This window comes from Lygodium microphyllum, chromosome 26 (genome assembly GCF_053477565.2).
Source record: "Lygodium microphyllum isolate KBCC chromosome 26, Lygodium_microphyllum_v1.1.10, whole genome shotgun sequence".
Classification (NCBI taxonomy): Eukaryota; Viridiplantae; Streptophyta; class Polypodiopsida; order Schizaeales; family Lygodiaceae; genus Lygodium; species Lygodium microphyllum.
Window position 1 is genome coordinate 52,335,059 of NC_141160.1, and position 24,858 is coordinate 52,359,916.

The window sequence follows — 24,858 nt, forward strand, 5'->3', positions numbered from 1 at the left end:
TTTTAGCCTACATAGGTTTCTCATGATAACACAAATTAGCCTATTTCTAGTGCAGATGTGAATGATGTACTTCTTGATGAGAGAGTATAAATCGAGTAGTTTAGGACTATGCTGAAATGGTTAGTGCAAACATTACATGAGAATAAGTTGAATGTACCCTTGAATAGTCATACTTGTTTAGGCTCTCATAGTGCCTCTTATGCATCAAGTTATTATACATTGGCTACTTTTAGTTTGTGTGATGAGGATGAGCATATGTATTTTGAAGAGGCATATGATTTAGAAAATTGGATGACTAATATGCAATTTGAGTATGATCTTGTTATAAAAAATGGTTCTTGGTTCTTATGTGATTCACCTTTTAGGAAAAAAACCATTGGTATCAAGTGGGTTTACAAGCTAAAGCACAAGCTAGATGCAAGTGAGCTAGATGTGTGGCAAAAGGATTATGCTCAATAGAAGGGCATTGATTTTGATGAGATCTTTACTCCCACTTACCATATGACAACCATTCGTAGCATGGGCATTAGAAGCTCATAATGATTAGAACGTACATCAACGGGACATCAAAATTACATTTTAGAATGGTGATTTATAAGAGGAAGTATACATTTTTTTGGCCTTCTAGTTTTGTGCAAAAAGGGCAAGAAAACAAAGTGTGCAGTTTTTTAAAAAAATTGTATTGTTTGAAGCAAGCGTCTTGGGCTTGATATGAGAATATATATGCATACTTGACTACACCTAATTTTTATAATAGTCCCATTGAGAGTACATTAAATGTTAGACATGATGGTGATTTGCCTTTGATCATTGTGGTCTATGTTGATAATAGGCTACTCATGTCCTAATTAGATATATATTGTTGACTTTATAGGTGAGTCAAATTCAATTTTTAACAAGCTAGATCATTATTATTTGGGCATTCAATTTAAGAAATGTGATGGAGTTATTGCTTTATGTCAAACAAAGTATATTGAGCTATTATTACAAAGATTTGGTCTTGAAGATTGCAAGCCTATTGTTACTTCTATGGAGATAGGTTTGAAGTTGAGTCTTCATGCTGATGGAGACTGCTTTGATGTCTTCCTCTATCAATAGGCTATTGGATGCTAAATTTATATATGCATTAGGAGGCCAAACATTTAGTTTATAGTCTCATAGATGAGTAGGTTTATGCATAGCCACAACACTAAACATTGGCAAACAATGAAGTAGTTCTTTCGCTATTTGAGTGCTACTTAGCACCTTGGGCCATTTTATCACAAGGGGGGATCATTATTATCAAATTTACATGGGTTGGTTGTTATGATCCTCAAGTAAGCAAGTGGTTTTTGCTTCATGCTTGGTAGCTCATGCTATCATGACAGAGCAAGAAGTAGTCCACTTGGCCACTTCTAGTTGTGAAGTAGAGTACAAGGCAGCTTTCACAATTTTGGTTGAGTATCTTTAGCTCAAATGCCACTTGGCTGATTTGGGTTTTGGACAATCATCTACCACCACCATCTTCATTGACAATTAGAGTGCATTAGGAGGTGCACATAATCTCGTATTCCATACACATACTAAGGACATTGAGGTGCACAATCTTGTATATATACCTATTCACCTTCTTGGAAATATTCTCTATTGATACGTCATTAATAGACTTTGATATTGAGGATCATTGGGGTACTTTTTTATCTCTTTAGGAGGTTTGTTTTTCCCCTGGCCTTGTATATGCATCTGTTCACCTTTAAGGTCTTGTAAATCTTTTTTATTGATACTTTCCAATATACATTGAGTTAGACTCTCTCAAGCTATATCGTTGCATTTTTGGAGCCTTAAATCCAACACATGAGATTAAGATAGCATTAGAAACCCTACAACGAAAGATCAAACCATACCAATGAGGGCGCAACACTTGAGCAAGTATGTACTTCTAGAGCCAAAGCTTATTCAATATTATCAGAGGTATCCAATGTGAAGGCATCCTTCTATCCAAGCATTTGGGGATCAATTTGATCAATTCCCTATTATTTTCTCTAATAGTTGACTACTTAGCCTACAATGATTAAGTATAGAATTCATGTCTTTAGAGCTTGTATCCCACAACCTAGAATACCTCAATGAGTAGCCCATCTAGCCATAGAGACTTCCTTGACTTCATTGCATCCATAGCAAACTTATGTTGTCTCTAAAAAGGGTGCTCTAGAATAAAGAAGGCAAAGTCATTAAATAAGATAAGACCAATTTGGAGGTTTTTGGGATCTGCCACCTTACTTTGATCATGTTATCGAAACCCTAAAATATATTATTTTTGAGTTCTTGTAATTTTGATCTTTTGTTTGGTTCTTTGTGATTACAACAATTTTATCTTTTTACTTTCATTGCTCCACATTCATTTGACACTTTGTTGGTTAGTTTCATACTCTTTACCTTTTTGTCAAGCCTATTGGGTCTTCTCTTTCCTCCAATAGTGGGTTGCATTGAGAATATCAACCTCCTAACAAAAGGGAGTCCAAGTTCATACCCATGTGCATTGATATATGCCAACTATAATATTTTTTATGAGTCCACATTATGGAGGCATGGAGTTATTGCAGGGTAAAGGGGGCAAATAATGTGAAACTCCCCTCCCTCTCTCCCCCCCTCCTATAAGGGTATGGGCTTTATAGCTATACCTTGGCATTGGAGCCAGAAAACACCTATATAGGGAGTAGTAGTGACTCTGAGCTCTACTTGGTTTCCACTCTATGTGTGATTCCCTATACTCAATGGTGAACCCTCACATGTGCGGCGTCATGAGGATGTAGTCTTGAGGTGCACCTCAATGTTGTATCTTTCAATATCATGAATACAAAGATTCATTATTGATATATCTTGTGTGCCATTCTGTTGTATCTTTTTTGTGCCTCATGATAAGTTATGACTTGGAGTCCCATGAAGGTCCATAACACTTTGTATTAGAGCAACTCTAGCATGGAGCATACTAGCTTGAGAGGGGAGCATGCTCATGGACGTGGAGGAGATCCTTGTTAAGCCTAGTGCAAAGAAAGAAAAAAGAAAATTAAAAAGACATAGGGCAAAGTGGAAAAAGGCGGCCCGATCGAAGAAATAGGAGAAAAAAAGACCAAAAGCGCAAGCAACCTTAAAAGTTCAAGGCAAGCTCAAAAGAGAAAAGACGCATTTTAGATATAAAAGTGCACTCTAAATCTTTGTAAAAGAGTGCCAGGAAATGCATACAAGCATGGGTGAAGGCACAATGCAAATAGGAAGGGAATAGGAAAAGAGGACCTAAGTTAAAATGGCTGGGTCATGTAAAAAAGGGATGGGAGCCCAAAAGGGGATTAGGTTATGTATAAAAAGGCAAAAAGTGAATGGAGAAGCTCATTCTTATGTGTGGCCAAAACTAGCTCTCTTCTTCTTTTTCTTCTTCTTCTTCTTGCTTGTTTGAGATTGTGCTTAAGAGAGGAGTGTGAGGGAGTGAGTGTGTGAAGGTGAGGAACCGTGGTGGAGAAGCTCTCCATCTTCTCCTCTCTTCACCATTAAACTTTGCTATCTATTCCACTTCAATCATCTTAGTAGGAGGTCTTACCACGAGAACTCTTGGGAAATGTCTATCCTTCTCCAAGGAGATTGAGATTTACAAGGGATTTGATAATTGTGACTTTAAATCATTACACAACTTGAGAATGTTCTTCGAAACTGGAATCAGAAGGGAAGCTTAAAAACTCAAGTGCCAAGAAGCACTATTTGAGTATCAATAGATACTATTTCTTGAAGATCTTGATATTTGGCTCAATGTTGCTAGGTAATCTTTGAACTTCCTTGTATCCTTTCAGATCTGCAGTATGCTTCACAGATAATTTCAGAGCGATCAAGGTCACTATTGATGATGCCAATGAGAAAAGACAAGGTTGCCAAGCTTTTTAAGTTATTGGCTATGGCTTCCATTGTTTAGGGTTTCAGACAACCTTACTTTTTTTGTTGTAGCAAGAGCTAGGTGTAGCCATTCGGGCCAAGGATTGGATGGTGGATAGCCTATAGTATAGGCTTTGAATGGCCCATATGGGCAGGACGAATTGCAGCCTCCACATGTCACGCAGACTGTATGACTGTCATAGGGCGCAACAGAGACATCAATGTTCGATTTTCATAATGTTGGGCTCCACAATGGATAATGTCACACTCTGATGTGATAGGAAGCTTCTTAGAAGACACCTTAAGCTGAAATTGTCTGTATGATGAGATCTAAGAGCTCCACTGAAGGTAGGTGTAGTCTAGCTATGGTGGCCAAGAAGAGGTGTGTGAAAATAAGTAGGAGATGAACTCAACCACTTGTCTTGAGCTAGAGTTGAGTTATGATAAGCTGGAGAAGTAGGAGGAAAAGCTAAAATGAGCTCACCATGGCTTTGATACCATGTTAGCAAACTTGTAAGCAAGAGACATGAAGAAGATTGATGACTAGACACAAACTTTTACTCAAGTGAATTGGGTTCCGAGATAGATTAGCTTGGACTCATAAACACAATCTTGAGTGGATAGAGTTACAGACTCTAAGTACAAAGTACAATAGCATTCATTTAAGAAGGTGAACCAAGTACATGCTTTTATAGCTTTCGAGCTTCTCCACCATCCTCACTGTGCATATGGGATTCAAGACAGCTCTTCTTGGAGCATACATCATTTGTCTATTTCTCAATAGTAGTGCCATTAATAGAGGAACCAAGTCAAGGTCTAAGGAGGGGGGTCGTAACTTCTCCCACCCTACCAAGACAATTTGCCCGCAACTTAAAGGAGCCACACCCAAGAGCATTGAGCAACAACTCAAATGGATGCCCAAATGCCAATCGTAGCTAGCTAGAAGCCAAAATGCATGAACTCGTAACCATAGAACATCACGCCCTAGGCCTAGGAGGCAAAGCTAGTGCTACCGAAGCAGATGAATGGTCAATCCACGATGGGTGCCCAAGGACCTATTGCATGCTGAAGGCTACTACGAAGGCAAAAAATGGATTCGATTGCTCAAGACTATGAGCGGCACTCATGCCAATCCATCCCAAAAAAATGCTAAGCTAGCGCTCATAGAACCTCAACGAGTCTATCAACTAGAACCACAACCAACTGCCCCTAGGCCAACTCAACTTGACACTCCTAGCATTCCAATAGCTCCACAAGCAGAAAGTAGCACATCATTTGAGCCCCAAGACCAACCCATTGCACAAGTGGCCACTAAACACCCTACTGACCAATTCACAATGCAGGGACTAGTTCCTAAGTTATCCACTATTTGAGCTAAACCCCAACCTCTCGCAGGCCTCTCAAACCATCCTATGAGCGTAGATCTATCCTTGCCTTGGCCTTGGACCTCACCATGAACACGTGGGACGATCTCATTACCTGCATTAGATGATTGGATGCCACATTTACCACCCTAGCCAAGAGCTATGAATGGCTGGGACTTAGGCCTAAGTCCTCCTCGATGAGACATTAGCAATGGAAGTACGCTCCTTACCATGCACTTTTGGGAGGAATATGAATTCGTGTTCGTCAATATTCCCAAGGTAGCCAAGGGATTGATTGCCCATGAGATCTCTCGAGAGTAAGCTCACAAATAACGGCTAATCACATCAAATAGTAGGAGCAAATTCTCTACAACAAGCAAGAAGCTTGAAGAGCTGAAAAAGCTAGCTGGCTCTCTAACTCTTCTTTTTTGTGCAAATGGTATGCTCTTTGTCTCCAATGGGAACAAGAGGGTTACCAAATTATGAGCAATGCAGAGCAAAGATGGGCAATCAAAACCTCCAAGTACGACCCAACCTATGTAGCCCCTACCTCTTTCAAATTATTGTCTATCAATCGCAATTGACCATTAGAAGACCACGTCATGGCCCACCCCTATTTCAATCAAATCCTAATCGAGGAGAAATTGCATATCACTAACATGATGAACTTTGATGACTTCCTCACTGATGTCCTAACCTACATTATACACATAGACATTAGACCTTATGACATGGTCCATCACACCCACTTAGAGTATAACCCAAAACTTCTACAATTGGCTCATAATGAAGCAAAGCATAACATGCATGCATTTCATGCCCTTAACCCTTCGTCCTCCAATCCTAGGATGGATTTTTATCACTCCCGGTGGGGAGGGGGTAAGGTGGAAAAGAAACACGACTTGTACCTTAAACCAAACTTTAAAAAGCAAAAAGGACAGATAAAAGTCAATTCGTACTCAAGGGTTCATGGAATTCTAGGTTGAACTATGTGGACAGCTTGAAGCAAGAATTTTCATTTTGTATTTGAGCACTTCGTCTTTCCATAGCATATATTCATAACCCCTCATCTTTTTGTAAAAAAATCCTTTTAAGTAAACTAATAGTGACCTATCGCATCATGATAAGTCATTTTAAGTAAACTAATAGTGACCTATTGCATCATGATAAGAACCTCGGATGATCGAGCACAATAAAGACAGCAAGCTCCCATTCACGAAAGAAGAGTTGGCCAAATATGGCCTAACAACACAAATAAGGGCCTTTAATTAGCTTAAGTTTAGAAGCATCTAGAACTTAGAAAGCGTGAAAAATCTATGGGTCTTGGCAATTGAGTGTGAGCTCCCATAACAATTTGGTTCTGTTGTTGGGACCAATGGATTCAAGCTTGAGCACTTGCATGCTTCAAATTGAGCATAGAAGTAGGGTTTCATCCCCGAACGACAGCTTGATGTAGGTATGAGATTTTAGAGTTGAATCTTCAATCCAAGTAAGTATTTTGGGGTTTTGATGATTAGGCAAGTAGGATTAATCATTTTAGTACTTAAGTTGTGATTTTTGTTGCATGTAGAGTAGGATAGAATCGAGAGATCGAAGTGAATCACTTTAGGGTTACTATTGAAAATAGGGTAAAAATATGATTGAAATCCATTGACAAGGCATAAGCACTAACCAGGAAATGATCACACATTAGGACAAAGGTTTAAGACCCAAGGAAGGGGGGTGGAAGACTCATTTTTAGCTTCTGCACTAGAGAGAGAGAGAGACTAGGGCCAAAGCATGGATTGATCATCGCATACGGGTGTTTTTCAACCGTGCCAAGTATATACAAACCTTGCCCCTTGTCTATTCTTATGCCCAAAATCATTGCCATTGATTTGATTTTTGCATTGCGAATGAAATCACGACCGCCAGAGGGAATCAGACATGATTGACAGAGTCTGATTCCCATAATCGAACTCAGACCATCTGATTTCGGATAATCCAATGGTCCGATTTTGGAAATCAGAACATTCAGACACCACCTAGTCCATCCGATCAGACACGTGGCTCGTCCAATTCAAACAATCAGACAATTGAACTCACGCGAATCGGATGCCCAAAATCGAATAGCTTGAAAAACAGATATGTCATAATAATCATACAAACAAAAATCAGTCCACCCGCACTCGGACGTCCAATTCTAGAAATCGGACCCTTTCAAATCAGACCAAAGGTGGATGGTGAAATTTGATTGATCCAATGCATCTCAAGCAACGTAGAGCACCTTCCATAGCAGAAAACCTCTTGGTAGCCTTCCAGACGCATCGGACAGCTTGTGAAGCCTCCTAATTGCATGCACTCAGACCTACAAGCCTAGAAGCAACACTAACTAACTCGCCAATTGTCTAACCTACTTAGAACCACAAATCGACCCTAAGACCCCATGACCAAGTTGAAAGATGCAGTAGAGATCCTAGAGACCCTTGAGAGCGGCTAGCAACTAAGCTTGGAAGCATACCTAGCTGAGAACATACAAGGGAGTGAGAGACATGCATCTATCATCCTCCATTTGCACCCCGCAGCTATTTTCGACACTTGAAGTGCTCTTAACAAAGCTGAAAGCCTGATTTCGCACAATGCACAAAAAGAACACCACGTACACTTGGAGTGTACATAAAGTTGAGGGTTGCTTGTGATAAAGAAGAAACACACCTAGAAATAATAAGCAAAATAAACCCACAAATAGGAGATGACCCTCATACCTAGACGCATAGAAGGATCAACTCCATTGGAGGTGCAATACTGCTCAACCTGACGAACCACAACAACAATTCGGTGGAAGAAGAGGCTACAAATATGGCAAGAACCAGTGCGACTCACGGAAGCAACAAGCTTGACTTGGGAGATTTCCCAATTGAGATCTAGCAAATGGTAAATAAATACGATCTCCAAATATTTGAATGGACCACCATGGTAGACCATTAGAGGAAATCATCGTAGACCTCGAGGAGGAGAGGAGATTAGCACGTAGGGCTCTGTAGAGCATCGCAAGCTACAATGAGGAGAAGCAAGCTAGGTGATTGTGGGAGGACATAAAAATGTGAGAAGTCCAACGCGTGTTGGCTCTAGTGAATAGGAATCGAACATGATCAAACATGGAGAGAGAGAGAGAGCACTAGAGGCAAACTTAACATTGAGAGAGCTTCTTACAAAGCGGCTCATTGACAATACATTAGCAGAGCAAAGCACGATGGCCTTAGCAACCTCGTTGCTTGCGGGATTAGGAGTCACCCATCGCTCCAAGAGCCAATCGAAGATCCCTACAATTGCAAAGCAGCTAAACAAATATCAGCCGAGCAATGACCCGTATAGTTTCGTAGAGCAATTTAGGCAGGTTTGCGAGGCTAACAGCCTCAATGATCTAGCTTAGCCCTCACAAGCTTTCAGCCTATGACTAGGTGATAAGGGTAGGACATGGTACATGAGCTTGGATGCAACGAAATGCAACAACTTCAATAACCTCAAGAATCTCTTCATTAAGAGATTCTTTGAGGCTAGGTACTCCCACAATCTCATAGTTTGGTTGATGAATGTTAAGCAAAAAGACAAAGAGGACATTAGGGACTACGTTACCTCATGCGGAGTCTCTATAAGAGAATCCCAACTAAATGCTACAGGCCAGCAAACCAGTCAAGGCCGTTGGCCAAGAACCGCGGAGTTAGGAAAGAGACAAGCGGCTAGCAACCTCCTTAATATATTGGTGACCACCCCTGTGACTCTAAGCTTAGGTGACCTGCTTAGGCAGCATCCAATGCTTTGGCAAGAGTTGAAACAGTGGGTCGAAGGATCAAATGAGCAAGCCACCACAGACTCGCACAGGCACGACATAGAAATGCAAATATCGAGCCTAACACTACACTCAGTGCCTAAGTCCTTACATGTCAATGCCTTTTGGAAACTCATAGAGATGCATGCAGTCTTGCCAGTCTTAGCTCTTGGAGATGTCACAAGAAAAGGAATCGTACACATAAGGGTGGGAGTGAGTGTGCTAAGCCATGCAATAGTGCTCCAAACCTAGGGTAACCCACCAGTTGAGACTACTAGGCTCAATGTTACAATGGCTGACGGAATGAAGGTAAAACCATTTGGCGTGTTAAAAAATTGGCCAATGAAGATTGCAAGAATCCAACTTTATAGTCATGAAGGGAGTGGACTACGACATCCTGCTAGGCCGACCCTAGATGTGCAATGCAAGAGTCATAGAAGACTGGAACAATGGTCTCATCTTCCTAGGCAATTGAACGGAGGTTGTCAGGGTAGAAATGGACACCTAGAAGACTATGCTGGTTGACCTAGATGCCATCTCCACCATGGTGAAGGGTGATAGCCAGATTAGGGTGCCTTGAAGACGAGCAAGATTGGATGCATGTTCTTGCTATCATCAACCTACCTTTCTCAGACAATGATCCTGAGATACCTTGACCTTCCAAGACTAGACACACCAAGGGGGACCTACCCGTTGTCAGAGGGGTCTTTGTTGAAAGGTCATATCCACGGGGGATAAAAGATAGAAGGAAGTAGAGATAGGAGATGGAAGAGAAGAAAAAGAATAGACAAGAGGTAAATACGATAAAGACAAAGCACAATGAATTGAATCAATATGTATTGACATAACCTGAAATCCTTTGTTTGGCACTACTCAGAAACAATATCTAGGCATTAGATCTCGTGGAGCTTCTTCGTAGAACAAAAACATGCATCAAAATAACAGCTCCTTCTCTGCTGCTTCGAACCCAAATTTGATGGCTCTGTTGGCTTCGAAAGGGGGGTAAAACCCCAAGAGACCTGGTCAGGGATCTCCTAGATCACTTCTTCTTTTTCTTCTAGTTCAAAGTGTAATTTTCAGCCTGCCAACAACGATTGCGATGCGTGCAATTTCGTCCCTCCTTTTTCATGAAAAATCCAATAACTAGCTTAAAAAGCCCTTGCTTTTTACATGCCATCCTAATCTAGAAGCTTTCTTAGATTTTTCAGATATTTACAACAAATAATATAAAAAATAGGCTAAAATTGTCCAAAAATTTAGTATTTTTGGACCATCTATGCCACGTACACTAGCACTAATGACTTAGATCTAGGCCAAAATGGTGCATGCCTTGTTTTCTAGCCAAAGGTACAACACATTGATGAGCAGAATCAATGTGCCAATGCAAGAATGCATCGCAGCCAAATCCTTTGATGAAGTGAAATTGAATGGCTTCGTGTGAAAGACCATTGAAACTTCAGCTAAGGGACTGGCTACTACGGGCAGAAGACCCACGGGCGGAGAGTCCCCAACCTCCAAGGCAAGGAAGAAGTCATTGTATAAGACCTTGACCATTGGATTTGGAGGGGTCTTGATAGCCATCATCAGAGAGGCATTGGGTGAGGCACAAGACGACGAAGGAGTTGGCGAAACACCAGACAGGTCCCCTCTCCACCACAAGTAAGAACAATCCAGTGAAAGAACCGTGAGCGACAAAGAAGGGAAACAGGAGCCCCGGTCTAGCCACGAAAGGGCCAAGAAGTCAAAACAAGGGGATCCCCCAAAGGAGATCAGAAGAGGAGAGAAGAAAGAAAGAGAGGGTAGACTACCTCAGGGCCCAAAGGGAATCCGAGGAGACAGAAGAAGAAAGAAAGAGAAAAGGAGATGAAGAGGCGGAGGAGCTCAGGAGAGAGAAAAAGAAGACATAGCCAGGGCCATTTGCCTCTATCAATGGAGCATCTCTCCAGAGAGGAGGAGTTGGCTGCCATGAGCCCTCATGGAGAAGAATGCCCAAGGACAAGCTCCCAAGTACCCAAAAGCATGCCACCCCTACTAGTAGAGGGCAAGGGCAAGGGTTTTATTGACCCCATTCCACCTGTCCTAGTGCCTACCACCCCAGTCTCTGCACCCACCCAAGGCGCTTCTACCATAGTAGATGCCACTAATCTTATGGCCTGGGTGAAGTTTCTAGTCAATAAAGAGATCACTCAAGGTGCAAGTGGAGAAAATCTAGTGACAGGCACAAAGAGACCGATAGCTCTGCAAATGTGGAATCATGACAAGATCCTAAGAGACAAAGAGTAGAAGCATCCATGATGACTATCCCTACAGCACTACCATCATCTACAAACTATGACAATTATGTTAACGAACTCCTATCCCAATTGGAAAGAACAAAGGAGGAAAAGAAGTTGGCTATGGTGAGCTAGAAGCGGAGAAAGATGCCTTAGCAGCTTTCCTACTCAAGAAAACCCGCCAAGTAGTTGGGTATCAATGCGAAATAAGTGAGCTAAAGGTGCAGCTCAAGGCTAAGGAGAAGAGGAAAAATGGCGAAGAAAACTTGAAGACGAGAATCAGGAGCTAATGGGACTTTGAAGGGAGTACAAATTCTTGATCCTACAATAAGAGGAGCTACAAGGATAGATGAAGGGGGTCTAGGATGCCACGGAGGAGCTCGTAGTCGAAGAAGAAGAGAGGGCCCAAAGGTATCAAGTAAACATGGACCAGTTGGAGAAGAGGGTGGATGTAGAGCTAGAAGATAACATAAAAGACTAGAAATGTAAATTGAGGAACAAGAGAGGAGAATAAGGGCCTTAGCCCAAAGGCATAGCGAAAGCTTGGAGGAAATGAAAAGAAGAGTAGATGAATGGGTAGGTAGGAGTGAAGGAAGGGTGAGAGACTTGGGGAGCCGGCTAGCCCTTGCAGAAGATAACAAGGTGTTAGTAGAAAGTAGGGCATAGGCCGTGCAAATCAGTTTGAAAGCCCAACAACGTGCCTTGCTCAACACTCGCTTAGATGCCACACAATCTTAAGAGGAGGAGGCCGTTGAATCATAAAGGAGAAAGCTTGAGATCTCGGCCGCAGGGCTTTAAGATACGAGCTACACATTCAAGCACAAGTAGTAGGGCCTAATGAAGTAGAGCCACAAGAGCGCAGGGAAGAGGAGATGCAAAGGCCAACTGAAGAAGCAGGGCCAAGCCTTGAAATGGGGAAGCATGATGAAGAATTAGTCCCGCAACCCCCCTCTCCATGGCCAGAAGTGCAACAAGAGGTAGGTACCACTGCCGAAAGAAAAGCAGAGATCAAAAGGAAGAGAACAAACATGCTGGACTAGGCATGTAGGAGGTTGAAAGGTCGAGCAACAATGGCCCCACAAGCGCCCATTCCTCCATGAGACTACTATTTCCCAGTAGACTAGAAGGTAGAACTTATAGTATGGGAAGAGAAAAAGAACTGTCACGACCCTTTCGACTTTAATTTCTGATTCCCCACTACATTGAGCAGAGTGTTATCAACCAAGGTGGTGGAAGAGGTGATTAATGTAGGGATAAGGTTGGGAGACATGTGGGTGGCCGAAAGAGAGAAGAATCCCACCTTATGGGGAATAGAGGCTCTTGACTACTAGGAGAATAAGGTCATAAAAGTGCCCAGAATGGTAAAGGGCTACGAGTGCTAGTCAAGATGGAGAACGCACATCTAGGTGGCAATGTGGACACCTGGATGTTGTTCTGTAACACCCTACCCTTTGAGAGGAATAACCCCACCTACATGCCATATCCTAGAAGGGTAGGAGTAGAATTCAATCCAAATGTCCATGGCCAATATGCTTTCCCAAAGATCTACAATGTCAATGCCACTAAGCATGAGGAAGTGCTCACCTTTTTTGAGCAAGACTTGTATGCCTTCATTGATCACTTGCTCATTGAATTTTGCTCTTTCCTGGACCTCGCCTTCCTAACAACTTGTAATTACCTTAGGCTCCTTAGAATCTTATTAAGACAAGAACCTACTCCACAAGAATACAGCCTCCCACCACTCTTTTCTGATCTCAATGCTGGCATAGATAGTTGTGCAATGGCTAGGCTAATGATGCGGGGTAATATTAACTCCAATGCAGGACGAAAAAAAGAAAATTCAAAATAAGGAATAATGCAAAAAAAGGCAACCCAGCAAATGAATAAGAGAGGAAAGGCCAAAAGCGCAAAAGGTCAAATCGAAGGTGATGACACATTTTAGAATGCAAAGGCATTACCAAAAGTTTGTAAAAAAGTGCCAGGCTCCCTCCTCTGCAAATTGTAAAATCTAGATGGGCATAGGTGAAGGAATATGGCAACTAGAAGGGTATAGAGAAAGAGGACCTTGGCAAGATGCCTGGTCATGTAAAAAAGGGGATGGGTGCCCAAGGGATTTAGGGCTGTATATAAACTCAAAAAGTGAATGAGAAGCTCATTCTTTGGTGTGTGCCTAAATTGACTTCTTCTTCCTCTCTTATTCTCCTCTCTCCTTCTTGCTTGTGTGCGCTTGTGCTTGAGAGAGGGAGTGTGAGAGTGTGAGGAAGTGAATGTGTGAGGGTGAGGGATCATGGTAAAGAATCTCTCTGTCTTCTCCTCTCTTCTTCTCTTCTCATCTATTCTCTTGAATTGCACACAACTATGGAGGATGGAGTTCAAAGGAGGAGGCATGAGGTTGCTTGAGCTTGCAACTAGGATCGTGGAGCTACCGAAGTGCTTGCAGGAGGAGGCCAGTTATTCGAGCATCAAGGTAAGCTCACTACACTCGTGGGATCATAGGTGCGTCAAAGATAGGTGAGAGATAGCCATTAGAGCTCACTTGAAATGCTTGAACAATAAGTGATCCATGGGTCTTGGCGGTTAAGCAACGTGAGCTCCCACAACAAGAGAAGGAGGAACGAATAAGGAAGCAAATAGAAAACGATAAAAGATTGAAAAGGGAAGAAGACAAGCAAATGGGCCTAGCCTTGCGGTTGTCGGTAGAGCAAGTCTCCCGACTCGAAGAACTCATAAGGAGAAGCCCAAGTAATGAGCCAACAGGCTCCAACATTGTAGCAAAAGAAATAGCTTAAGGACCCATTGTGCCAGGGGAAAGGGAAAGGCCCCCATGAACCCACCACCATTGGCCCAATTGCCACGCTAGCCACCACCCAAGAGACCTCAAAAGGGGGAGTGGACCAAAGCAATGTGGTAGCATGGGTGCAGTACCTACTGCTAAACTCAGTAAAGCAGCTTGGCCCAGTGCCAAGTGGTAGAGCCCCAATAATATGGACAAAGAGACTTGTTGTCCTAGATGAAGAATCTAGAAAGGACCTAAAGAAGTCCAAGGTCGAAGCATCCACAATGTCTATGCCATTTTCCATACCAGTAGCGACCAACTATGAGAAGTACATTGTCGGAGGGGTTTTAGTTGAAAGGTCATATCCACTAGGGATCTAAGAGAGAAGGAAGTAGAGAATAGGAGATAGAAGAGAAGAAAAAGAATCGACAAGAGGTACACAAGATAAAGACAAAGCTCAATGAATCAAAGCACTGTGTATTGATAGAGCTTGAGAAGATAAACAAAATCCTTGTCTGGGGCTACTCCTGTGCTCAAACGGAAAATCTGATGGTTCCATTGGCTCCGAAAGGGGGGTAAAACTGTAGAACATCTGCTCAAAATTCTCCCTGATCACTCCTTCTTCTTCTCCCCATATGGAGTGCTAGTATTTACTGTCTATAAACTGTGATCGTGCGCCGTACGATTTTAGAAGCCCTTCTTTTTTGCATGAGATCTCCCAAAACTGGCTAAAAAGTAACTTGCTTTTTGCATGTCACACCATTCTAGAAGTTTTCTACACTTTTTTGGATATTTACAAGAAATAATATAAAAAATAGGCTAAAATTATCCAAAAATATAATATTTTTGAACCATTTATGCTATGGACACTCACACTAATTACTTATATGGCATTAACTCTCTAGATCAATAAGAAAGCTAGATGATGATGTACTCTAGGTTTTTTCACACTGTGTCCCCATAGCAATACGACATCCATCCCCTTTGAACCTGTACATCCTTTGGTATATGCCATTGATGTACCACCTGGATCAAACACCCATAGCATCAAGTTATCATTTATCATGCACATAAGAAAGCATCCCCCTGGATCATAGATCAAAATACTCAATATCTATATAACTCTTGAATCACACCTAATATCCTCTCTAGGGTCATAAGGCCTTGGGTATGCATCATATACTGGAGGCTATTGAATCTCCATATATAGGCTATTAATGTACCCATCGACAAATATATAGCAACATGTCTACTCTTTCAGAGTCCAGCACATGAAAATCTACTTATATTGATAATTGTGTACCACATCAAACATAAATTGAGCCTCACTTGCATCCAATACATTCTCACCATCACTAAAAATAGTGAAGCAATCCATATCTTGAAGCATCTTAGAATTACCTATCATTCAAGGCCTCTAACAAAGCATCCAAAACATTTTCCAGTTGTGCAATATTATATCTAACATCCTCTAAAGGTATATCCTCGAGCTCATAAATTGTCTCATAAACGATAATTGTATCCTGCAAATCATGTGCATCCAACACTTCACCAATCTCCCTGAGTCCCTACATCAAGTAAAACGTGAGCTTCATAAACCTCTTCAGATGCATTAAGAAAATCTATAGATGCAACGATTGTCTCTTCCAAGGCATCTGTGGATGTCTCAATATCAGGCTGCAGTTTATATCCCAGTTGTTTGCCCTCTTCTTGCTATCATGTTGTTGCTCCTGCCCAACCTCGTCCATAATATGCTTGGGAGGTGGATGATTTGTAGCTTTAGGCTAATCCACACTTCTTATTGTCACTCTATTAGATATCCCTGCATTATCTTCATCTCTCTTTTGTTTCTCTTCCACAAGTACATCCGTGTTTTGTCCTTTTGCTACATATGCATCCACTGAATATACATCTATCAGTGATTCCCATCTAGTTATGTTACAAATGTTTTGCCTTGTATGAGACATTTCACTATCAGCACCTTTTATATTTTCAATTACATGCAAAGCATGTGTCCATATTGTAGCCTTCACACCTTAGCTAGGCATTCTATCCAACTATAGACCAAAAGTAGAAGCATGTACAGCCACATAAGCATTTGAATAGCCAAGTCTTCCAACAAGTTTTGCATACCTCCCTTTCCAAAATTCAAAGCAAGAGGCAATCCCGTTTCTTATGCATGAATCTTGCCATCTTTCCAAAAGACGAGCTTTCATACCAAGGCCTCCTGATAAGCATCACAATCCTTCCTTTCATGCTGTAAACTATCACACCACATACATCTTTTCCCTGGTTTAGGGGGCTATTGCACATCCCTTTTCCTCTTGTCCTTTCTCATCCAATTTTGCAACCTTCAACTGAAGATCCTGTATGCTTTAACCAATTCATCTAATACATCTTCTCCGATAGTGGAAACAGCAAGTGCAACCATAGGGTTAGCCACAGAAGTAGGCAGCTTACTAGATACATCAAATTTTTTGCCCATAACAGTGGGCAAGCTAGATACATGCAATCTTTCTCTTCTTCTATGCTTTTTCACCAATGTCGTAATAGCTTTCTTAACATGCCTTCACTCTATTTTAAGAGCTATCTCTGTAGTCTTATCCTCTAACAAATCATCAAGCTTCTCTTGAAGCTCAGGATTTACTGCTTATAGAAACAATTCAATTTTCTAGCTTGCAAGAGCTTGCTATTTTGCAAGATTTAACTACTGAAACTGACTATCAAATTCTCTTAATAACTATGTAGCCACAAGACCCTTATTGGGTTTTAGAACCCACTCTTGGAAAGCCTTGCAGGTAATCAAACTAGTATCTTCAATGTAAAATTCTTCCTTGAGTGTCTTCTTGAAAGCTACCTAGTCAACATCCTACATGTACAATTCAGTAACTCGGGTTTTTTATTCATGTACGGTGACACGTATAAAATATTGGCTCCATACAAGTTGAGCCACCCCAAAGAACTCCTTCTTTTGAGCATATGTATGCAATATGTAGATACATTCTTGCCATTAAACAACTTCATCTCACACTCTACTGCTTGCAGAGTATTTATCACAACAGTTTCTATTGAGCAGAAGCCTGCATCACCTGTTGTTGTTGTTGTATCTGTATAAGCATGTTCATATTTTGCACTAACTGCTACAAAACATCACTAGAAATTATGCTTGAAGGTTCTCCCATCCTGTCTTTCATTTTGATGATCTTTCAGATCATTGGGTTGACCAATGTTAAAGGGGTTTTAGTCGAAAGGTCGTATCCACCAAGGATCAAAGAGAGAAGAAAGTAGAGAATAGGAGATAAAAGAGAAGAAAAAGAATAGACAAGAGTTACACAAGATAAAGACAAAGCTCAATGAATCAAAGCATTATGCATTGATAGAAACTTGAGAAGATAAACAAAATCCGTGTCTGAGACTATTCGGAAGCAATCTTGAAGCATTAGATTTCCCCAAGTTCCATGGTAGACTAAAAACATGTACCAAACATTAGCCTTTTCTCTGCTTCTCAAATGGCAAATCTGATGGTTCTATTGGCTCCGAAAGGTGGGTAAAACTCTAGGACACTTGCTCAAAATTCTCCCTGATCACTCCTTCTTCTCCCTATTTAGAGTGCTGTTTGTTGCCTATAAACTGCGATCGCGTGTCGCGCGATTTTCGAAAGCCATTCTTTTTACATGAGATCTTCCAAACTCGTTGAAAAGCCACTTGCTTTTTGCATGCCACCCTATTCTAGAAGTTTTCTATACTTTGTTTGGATGCTTACAAGAAATAATATCCAAAATATCAAAATAGTCCAAAATTATCCAAAAATATTGTATTTTTGAACCATCTATACTATGGACACTAACATTAGTGATTAATATGACATTGACTCTCTAACTCAATAAGAAAGTTGGATGATGATGCACTCTAGGTTTTTTCACAATGTGTTTGTACAACGACACGACAACGTGCAGGAGCTTCTAGGCCAACTTGAAAAGATGAGGAAAGATGAGAAGGCTACCATGGTAGAGTTAGGGTGGAAAAGGACACATTCGGTGCCTACCAATTAGAGAAGACAAAGTAGGTAACCATATATCAAAGGCAAGTGAACAACCTAAAGAAGGAATTAGATGCAAGGAAGAAAATGGAGGTGGAGAAGGAATAAGAAAGTGCAAAAGAGCTACAAGTGGAAAAGGTAGATGGAGAAATGGGACTAGAAATGGATTTCTCAAGCCTCATACATGGCCAAAAGGGTATGGAGAAGCAATTTGAACAATTAAAGAACCTAGGAGAGAAGCTCACCGAGGAGCTAAAGAGGGTAAAGTCACAAGCCCAGGCAGAGTTCCAAAAGGAGAGGAGGCAAAAGGAACGAATATCGAATGAATTGCAAGAGATTAGGGCCCAGAAGGACACAGAGTTAACAAAAAAGTTGATGGAGGCGGAGAATTGACTCCTCGAGACCCTCCAAGAGCAGGAACAACTAAAAGAAGAGTTGAATCACCACAAATACGACAATGAAAAGATGTTGTCAATATGGAAAGAATAAGAAGAGGTGGTGACAATGCTATCACAAGAGCTCCGACTAAGTCAAGGCAAGATGGAGAAGAAGGCCAAGGCTTCGGAGGAAGAGAGGAACCTTAGAAGAGTCAAGGACCTAGCCAAATGCCTTGCCCTAGCAAAAAGCAGGAGAGTCATGGTAGAAGCAAGGGACGAGGCAGTGAAGGTAGGGCTAGAAGTCCGACAACACAACTTCCTCAATGTAGTACTCCATGTAACTCAAGTCGGGAATGATGACTCTGTGGAAGGGCTAAATAGGAAGCTTGAGGGCTCAAGGAGAACCATAAAATATGGGCTCCAAGAGCACACCCCAAGAACTAGCACCAGTCAAAGCCTGGCACAATAGAGGCAACTTTTGATGCAAGTGGGGCTCTCAATATAGGAGTTAGGGTAGCTTGGAATTGGAGAATAGGAACTTCGAGAGCAGCCAACCACATCAGCATAGGCAAAACAACCAAGGGACGAAAGGTCCAATTTTAAGCAACTTGCCAACATCGAGGCACAGCTAAGTGAACAGAGCCCTCCCTCGCCTCCATCAACACAAAAGCAGAAGGCCAAGAAAAAGAAGATCCTGGCACTATAGAAAGAATCGTTGAGGCCAAAAGAAAATATAGAGAGTTGACTGACTTCACAAGGAGAAAGTTTAATGCTAGACCTCAAAACATGCCCAATGTCCAGATGTCGTAATTTGAGGAACAACTTTCTATGAATTGGACATTGGAATTAAACCATTGGGAGTAGTGGGATAATGGGTGTAGGCCACTTCAATTTGAATTCTTCTACCCTTCTGCCTTGAATCGAGTTCTACCCCCTCAAGTGGTTGAAGGAGCCATCCAAGTTGTGAAGAGGCTGGGGAAGTGGTGGCTAGATATTTGGGACACCAATATTGAGGCATGGATGCCTTTTTGCAACACACTACCATACGAAAGTCTACATGGCTTACCCAAGGCACTACGGTGTGGATTTTGACCAAGGGAAGTATGGCGGGTACAACTTTCCTTTGATCTACAATGTCAATGCCGCCACTCCTAAAGAATGCCTAACCTTTGGAGCACAAGACCTTTGACCTTCCATTACCCACTTTTTGAATGAGTTCATGGCATGCCCTAACCCCGCTTTTCTTTTTACCACTTGTAATTACCTCCACCCGTTGTGACTTTTACTAAAACAAAAACCAATAGCCCAAGAAGAGCACCTACCACCCCTCTATTTTGATATCAATGTAGGGATAGAGAACTGTGCAATGGCCCACCTAATGTTAAGGGTTGCTCTCTTGCCAGCTTTTTGCATGAGCTTTTTGGAAGATATGAGTGACGACAGGTTCTCAAAATGTAATTATCCTTTCCTCTCTACTACCCCTCTCAATGTAAGAATCAACCAAAAGGACTACATGCAAAGCCATGCTTTCCTTAGCAAATCTCTTATTAGCCCCCCCCCCCCCCCCCCCCCCCCCAAAATGTAACTACCACAACTGAAGAGCATCAGGATAAGGTTTAGTGTATCCCCCCAATGTAGCTCCAGAAAAAATAGAGAGAGAAAAAAAGGAGAAAGCAAAGAAAAGACCCATGCAAAGCAACACAAAAGGAACAAAGAGCTTTCCCACGTAATATCAATGTACCACAAACACTGCACCTAGGGGTTCTCAAGTTAGGTGCGTCTAGTGGCCTCAGTCATGATCGGCTCCGTACCTAACCCCCTAGCCCTCCCTATCCCCTCACTTCACACTTAGGGCACATCAAGGGCAGGACACACCTAGGGAGTTTGTGCTAGACCTATCCCTCTAAGTCACACTCACAGCACCTCCCTTGTACATAAATTGGGTCCTCAAGTGTAGGACAACACCACATGCTTCCTTGAGGCTCGATCCAACTCCCAATTTCACTAGTATAGACACCTTGTAGTGTACAGTGAGGTAGGCATACTCCCTAGGTAGTACACTTCCTTTTCCTTTTAGGCACATTCGGCAATTCGTGATCAACCATCGACTTTGAAGGCCCCCATCACCCACTTCATCAACTCTCGGCCTCCACAACCTCACATCCATTTTGTGATTCTTCTTTTCCATGGCCAATCTCCACGAAGTCCCATCATTGACCCACATGGCAACCCTTTAGCCACTTGATCCCTCATCAACAAGTACTAGCAAAAAGTTTCATGGGACTAGCACTCGGCTAGGAGGGGGCTAATGTTAACCCCAATGCAAAGAAAGCAAAAAGAAAATTAAAAAGGCGCAGGGTAAAGTGAAACAATGCAGCTTGACTGAAGAAGTATGAGGAAAAAAGGCATAAAGCGCAATGGCTTAAAAGTTTAGGACAAGCACAAAATAGAAAAAACACATTTAAAATATAAAAACGCACTCTAAATCTTTGTAAAAGAGTGCCAAGCTTCCTCTTGTGCAATTTGTAAATGTAGACGGGTAGCATTGGATGAATGAATAATTTAAATAGGAAGGGAATAGGAAAAGAGAACATAGGCTAAAATGGCTGGGCATGTAAAAAAGGGATAGGTGCCCAAAAATGGATTAGGATTATGTATAAAAAGGCAAAAAGAGAATGAAGAAGCTTGTTGTGTGTGGCCAAAACTAGCTCTCCTCCTCCTCCTCCTCCTCCTCCTCCTCCTCCTCTTCTTCTTGCTTGAGCTTGTGCTCGAGAGAGGGAGTGAGTATATGAGGGTGAGAAACCGTGGTGGAGAAGCTCTCCATCTTCTCCTCTCTTCTTCTTCTCTTCTCTTTGCTTCTCTTGTCTAGCACGTGGTAATGGAGCATGGAGCTTGGAGCCTAAGGATCGAGCTTGCACCTTGGATCATGGAGCTACCATAGTGCTTGAGGGAGAAGGCAATTTGATTGAGCATGGATGTAAGCTCACTACACTCATATGTGTGAGAGCACGTATTGTGCAGCTATGTGAGAGATAGCCATTGCACTTGGCTTGAAATGCTTGAAACAATAAGTGGTCCATGGGTCTTGGCGGTTGAGTGAGAAGCTCCCACAATCCTACCATAACACATCACACAACATAATGCGACGACCCTACGCGATGCCCCCAGGTGTGTTACCTCTGCTAAAAACCGGAAGAGAATATGATGTGCCAACAAAGTTGAAAGGGAGCCGTGGTGTGATAGAAACGTGCAACATACCATTCAAAAATGTGTTGGAGAGAGCTGAAGCTATGGGAGGATACTTTATTTGAAGAGGAAGATGAGCTATGTCACTAGCTCAAAATCACATGCAAGAAGAAAGACTATGGCTCAAACTGATCGAGTAGACAAAGAAGACCATCAAAGCACTAAGAAAGATCCACAAAAGAACATATGTGTTGCACAATCTCGAAGAGAAAGTTGAAGAGCTGGATTAAGACCTAGAGAAGGTTGACTACAAGTTGATCATGGTGCTAGAGAGAGCCAGGCTCTAGCAAGTGAAGATGGCCCGAGACCTTGACACGGAGCTACAAGAGAAAATTGTGCTGAGGTGGAACTGGGAGACTACCTCTAGATCTGAAGGAGCCAAAGAGAGGGTCAAAATATACTTGAAGTAGATGGGAGCCAAAATGGTCCAAGACTTGAGAAATGAAGCAAAGCCAACCAAAGAAGAATAAGGAGCCAAGAAAAGAAGAAATAGGTGAAAGAAGAAGAAGAATTATGGTCAGATGAAGATGAAGATGAAGACCAAGGAGAGGATGAGCTCAACCCAGATCTTGGAACACCTTGTCCTCAACAAGGAGCCGATGACTACTACCTTGAAGACTACTACCAAGAAGGCTACCCTGAAGACCGATACCTCTACAACTAATACCCTCATGAAGGAGATAGATACTACTACCCCAAAGATGTTCCCATGGACTACCACCCAGAAGGAGAATATCTCTACACTGACTACCCTTATCCCGAAGAATGCCAACTCGAAGAAGTTTCATAAAAGGAAGAAATGATAGAATAATATGTGAAGGGAGAAGGATGGAGAATGGACGTGCATTCAAAGGTAGAAAATATCATAATGTAAGGATACAAGAAAGGAGATAAAGCTAGGTGGACATGTCTTAAGGTGAATGTCTTTGGACTATGAAACTTGTTGGGACCATACTCAATGTTGGTAAAGATTGAGATCTCAGCATTCAGGTCGCAAGCAGTGCAAGGAGTTGTCATCCTGATCCTATGGATTTGTGACACACCAAGCACCACACATATGGGCGTCACCCCGAAGAACTACAAAGATACCTCTGCTTCCATAAACCAAAATCCGGTCTAAGTGTGATGACTTAGTCCATTCCCCTCCAAGAACTTCAACTCCAAACCAGACTAAAAAAAGCTTAAGAGGTGCCATGTACCAAGATAGCACCTTCCGTGCGAGAAGGTAAGCTAAACCAACTAGTTTGTCTAAGTTTAAGGCAAGTAAGAAAGATCCAGCAAGGAGACCAAGGAAAATAGCCCAAGTTCTTGATTTGGTGATGAGGGCAAAGCGTCTTGGCAAACAAACCAAGAGACCCAAGTCCCCAAGGCCTAAGATGACATCACGAAGAAAGGGAGGGATGTCGCGAGGAGTAATGCAATGGACTGCCTCCCTTAAGGCATGGCACAACAACATGGCTACAACCGCGCCACCACGCCTTGACCCCAACAATGCGACAACTTGGGATTGCACCTACAAAGCTTGGCATGAAAAGCCATAAGCGCCAAGCCACATCAAGTTAGGACTATGAAGTTTCCACTCCTCAAATGTAATTGAGTCGAGGGCAGACTAGAATGCAAAAGAATAAAAAGAACTAAGTCTAGATGGGTAGACCTTGGCCAGCTTCATAGAATAAGATGTGTTAAGATGCCCAAGTCGTAGTGTGGCATACACTAACTAGCTTGATAGAAAAGGTTGTGTTAAGACCTCGCTAAGCAGTCAAGTCCTAGATCGACAGATACTAACCAACTTGATAGCATAAGTTGTGTTAAGATCCTGGAATAAGTTAAGAACCACCCTTAGATTGTTGAGGACATCAATCCATTAAGCGGAGGTGAGTGTAAGGGTATGGGGTTTGTAGCTATACCATGGTATTGGAGCGAGAAACACCTACATAGGGAGTAATAGTGACTTTGAGCTCTTCTTGGTTTCCACTCTATGTGTGATTCTCTATACATAGTGATGAACCCTCACATGTGCGGCATCATGAGGGTGTAATCCTGAGATGTGTCTCAATGCTGTATCTTTCGATATCATGAAGACAAAGATTCCTTATTGATATATATTGTGTGCCATTCCGTTGTGCCTTTTTTGTGCCTTATGACATGTTATACTTGAAGTCCCATGAAGGTTTGTAACACTTCCCCCTACTCCCCCTTTTCTTTCACCCTCCCATAAGCAAAATGCACCCTGCCCATATTTAGTGATAGTGTTGCACAAAAGAAGCATATTTTTTAGCCATTCAAGGCTTTGACACAAATTTGCAAGTATCAGATATAAGTTTAGTATTTGTCAAACAATTGAGCAATGTGAGAGTTTTCATATGTTGTATATTTTTCAAGAGTGGATCTTGGTGTGTCGCTCTATTGGCCCATCATTGTCATTCTTTTGTGAACCCTTCATTTACAACTAGGTTTCTACGAGATAAAAAGTATCAAAATATCTGGAGGTTTCAATTTGAGTGCCATATGATATATAATATAGTTCAAGAGGGAGGGACCATTAGATGTCACTTGTTAGCCTCTTTACCTTAATTGATATAAGTATTTAGCTATTATTGCCCTTAATACTTTGGTGTATTGTATATTAAAAAAATACGTCGCTTAAACAGGGCATAAAAACGCATTATCAGAAGAGACGACCGTAATGCAGGACGCGTGGCACGATTTGCGCATTTGGGAGACTGTGAAGTGACTTCCAGCGGCGACACCCAACTGGGACGGGGAAAAATATCTTGCAAAAAGCCCATAGGTCCACGTGGGAGAATCTTGTGGCCTGTCGCGGGAAAGCGTGTCGCGAGGCGAACCGTCCGATATACTGGAAGGAGCAAAGTCGGCTGAGATATTTTGGCCTGGGATGGGGTCCACCCCAAAATTCTTGTGACGTGGCCACTGAGTAAGATGGGCCAAGACAAGCAGCCGCGGTCTCTGATTGGCGGAGAAGGGGAAGCCTCCACTAGAAGAGCTCATAAATATCGCAGCCACGTAGGACGGGACCTGCCACGTCGGATGAATATCGTCGCGGGGCCACGGACT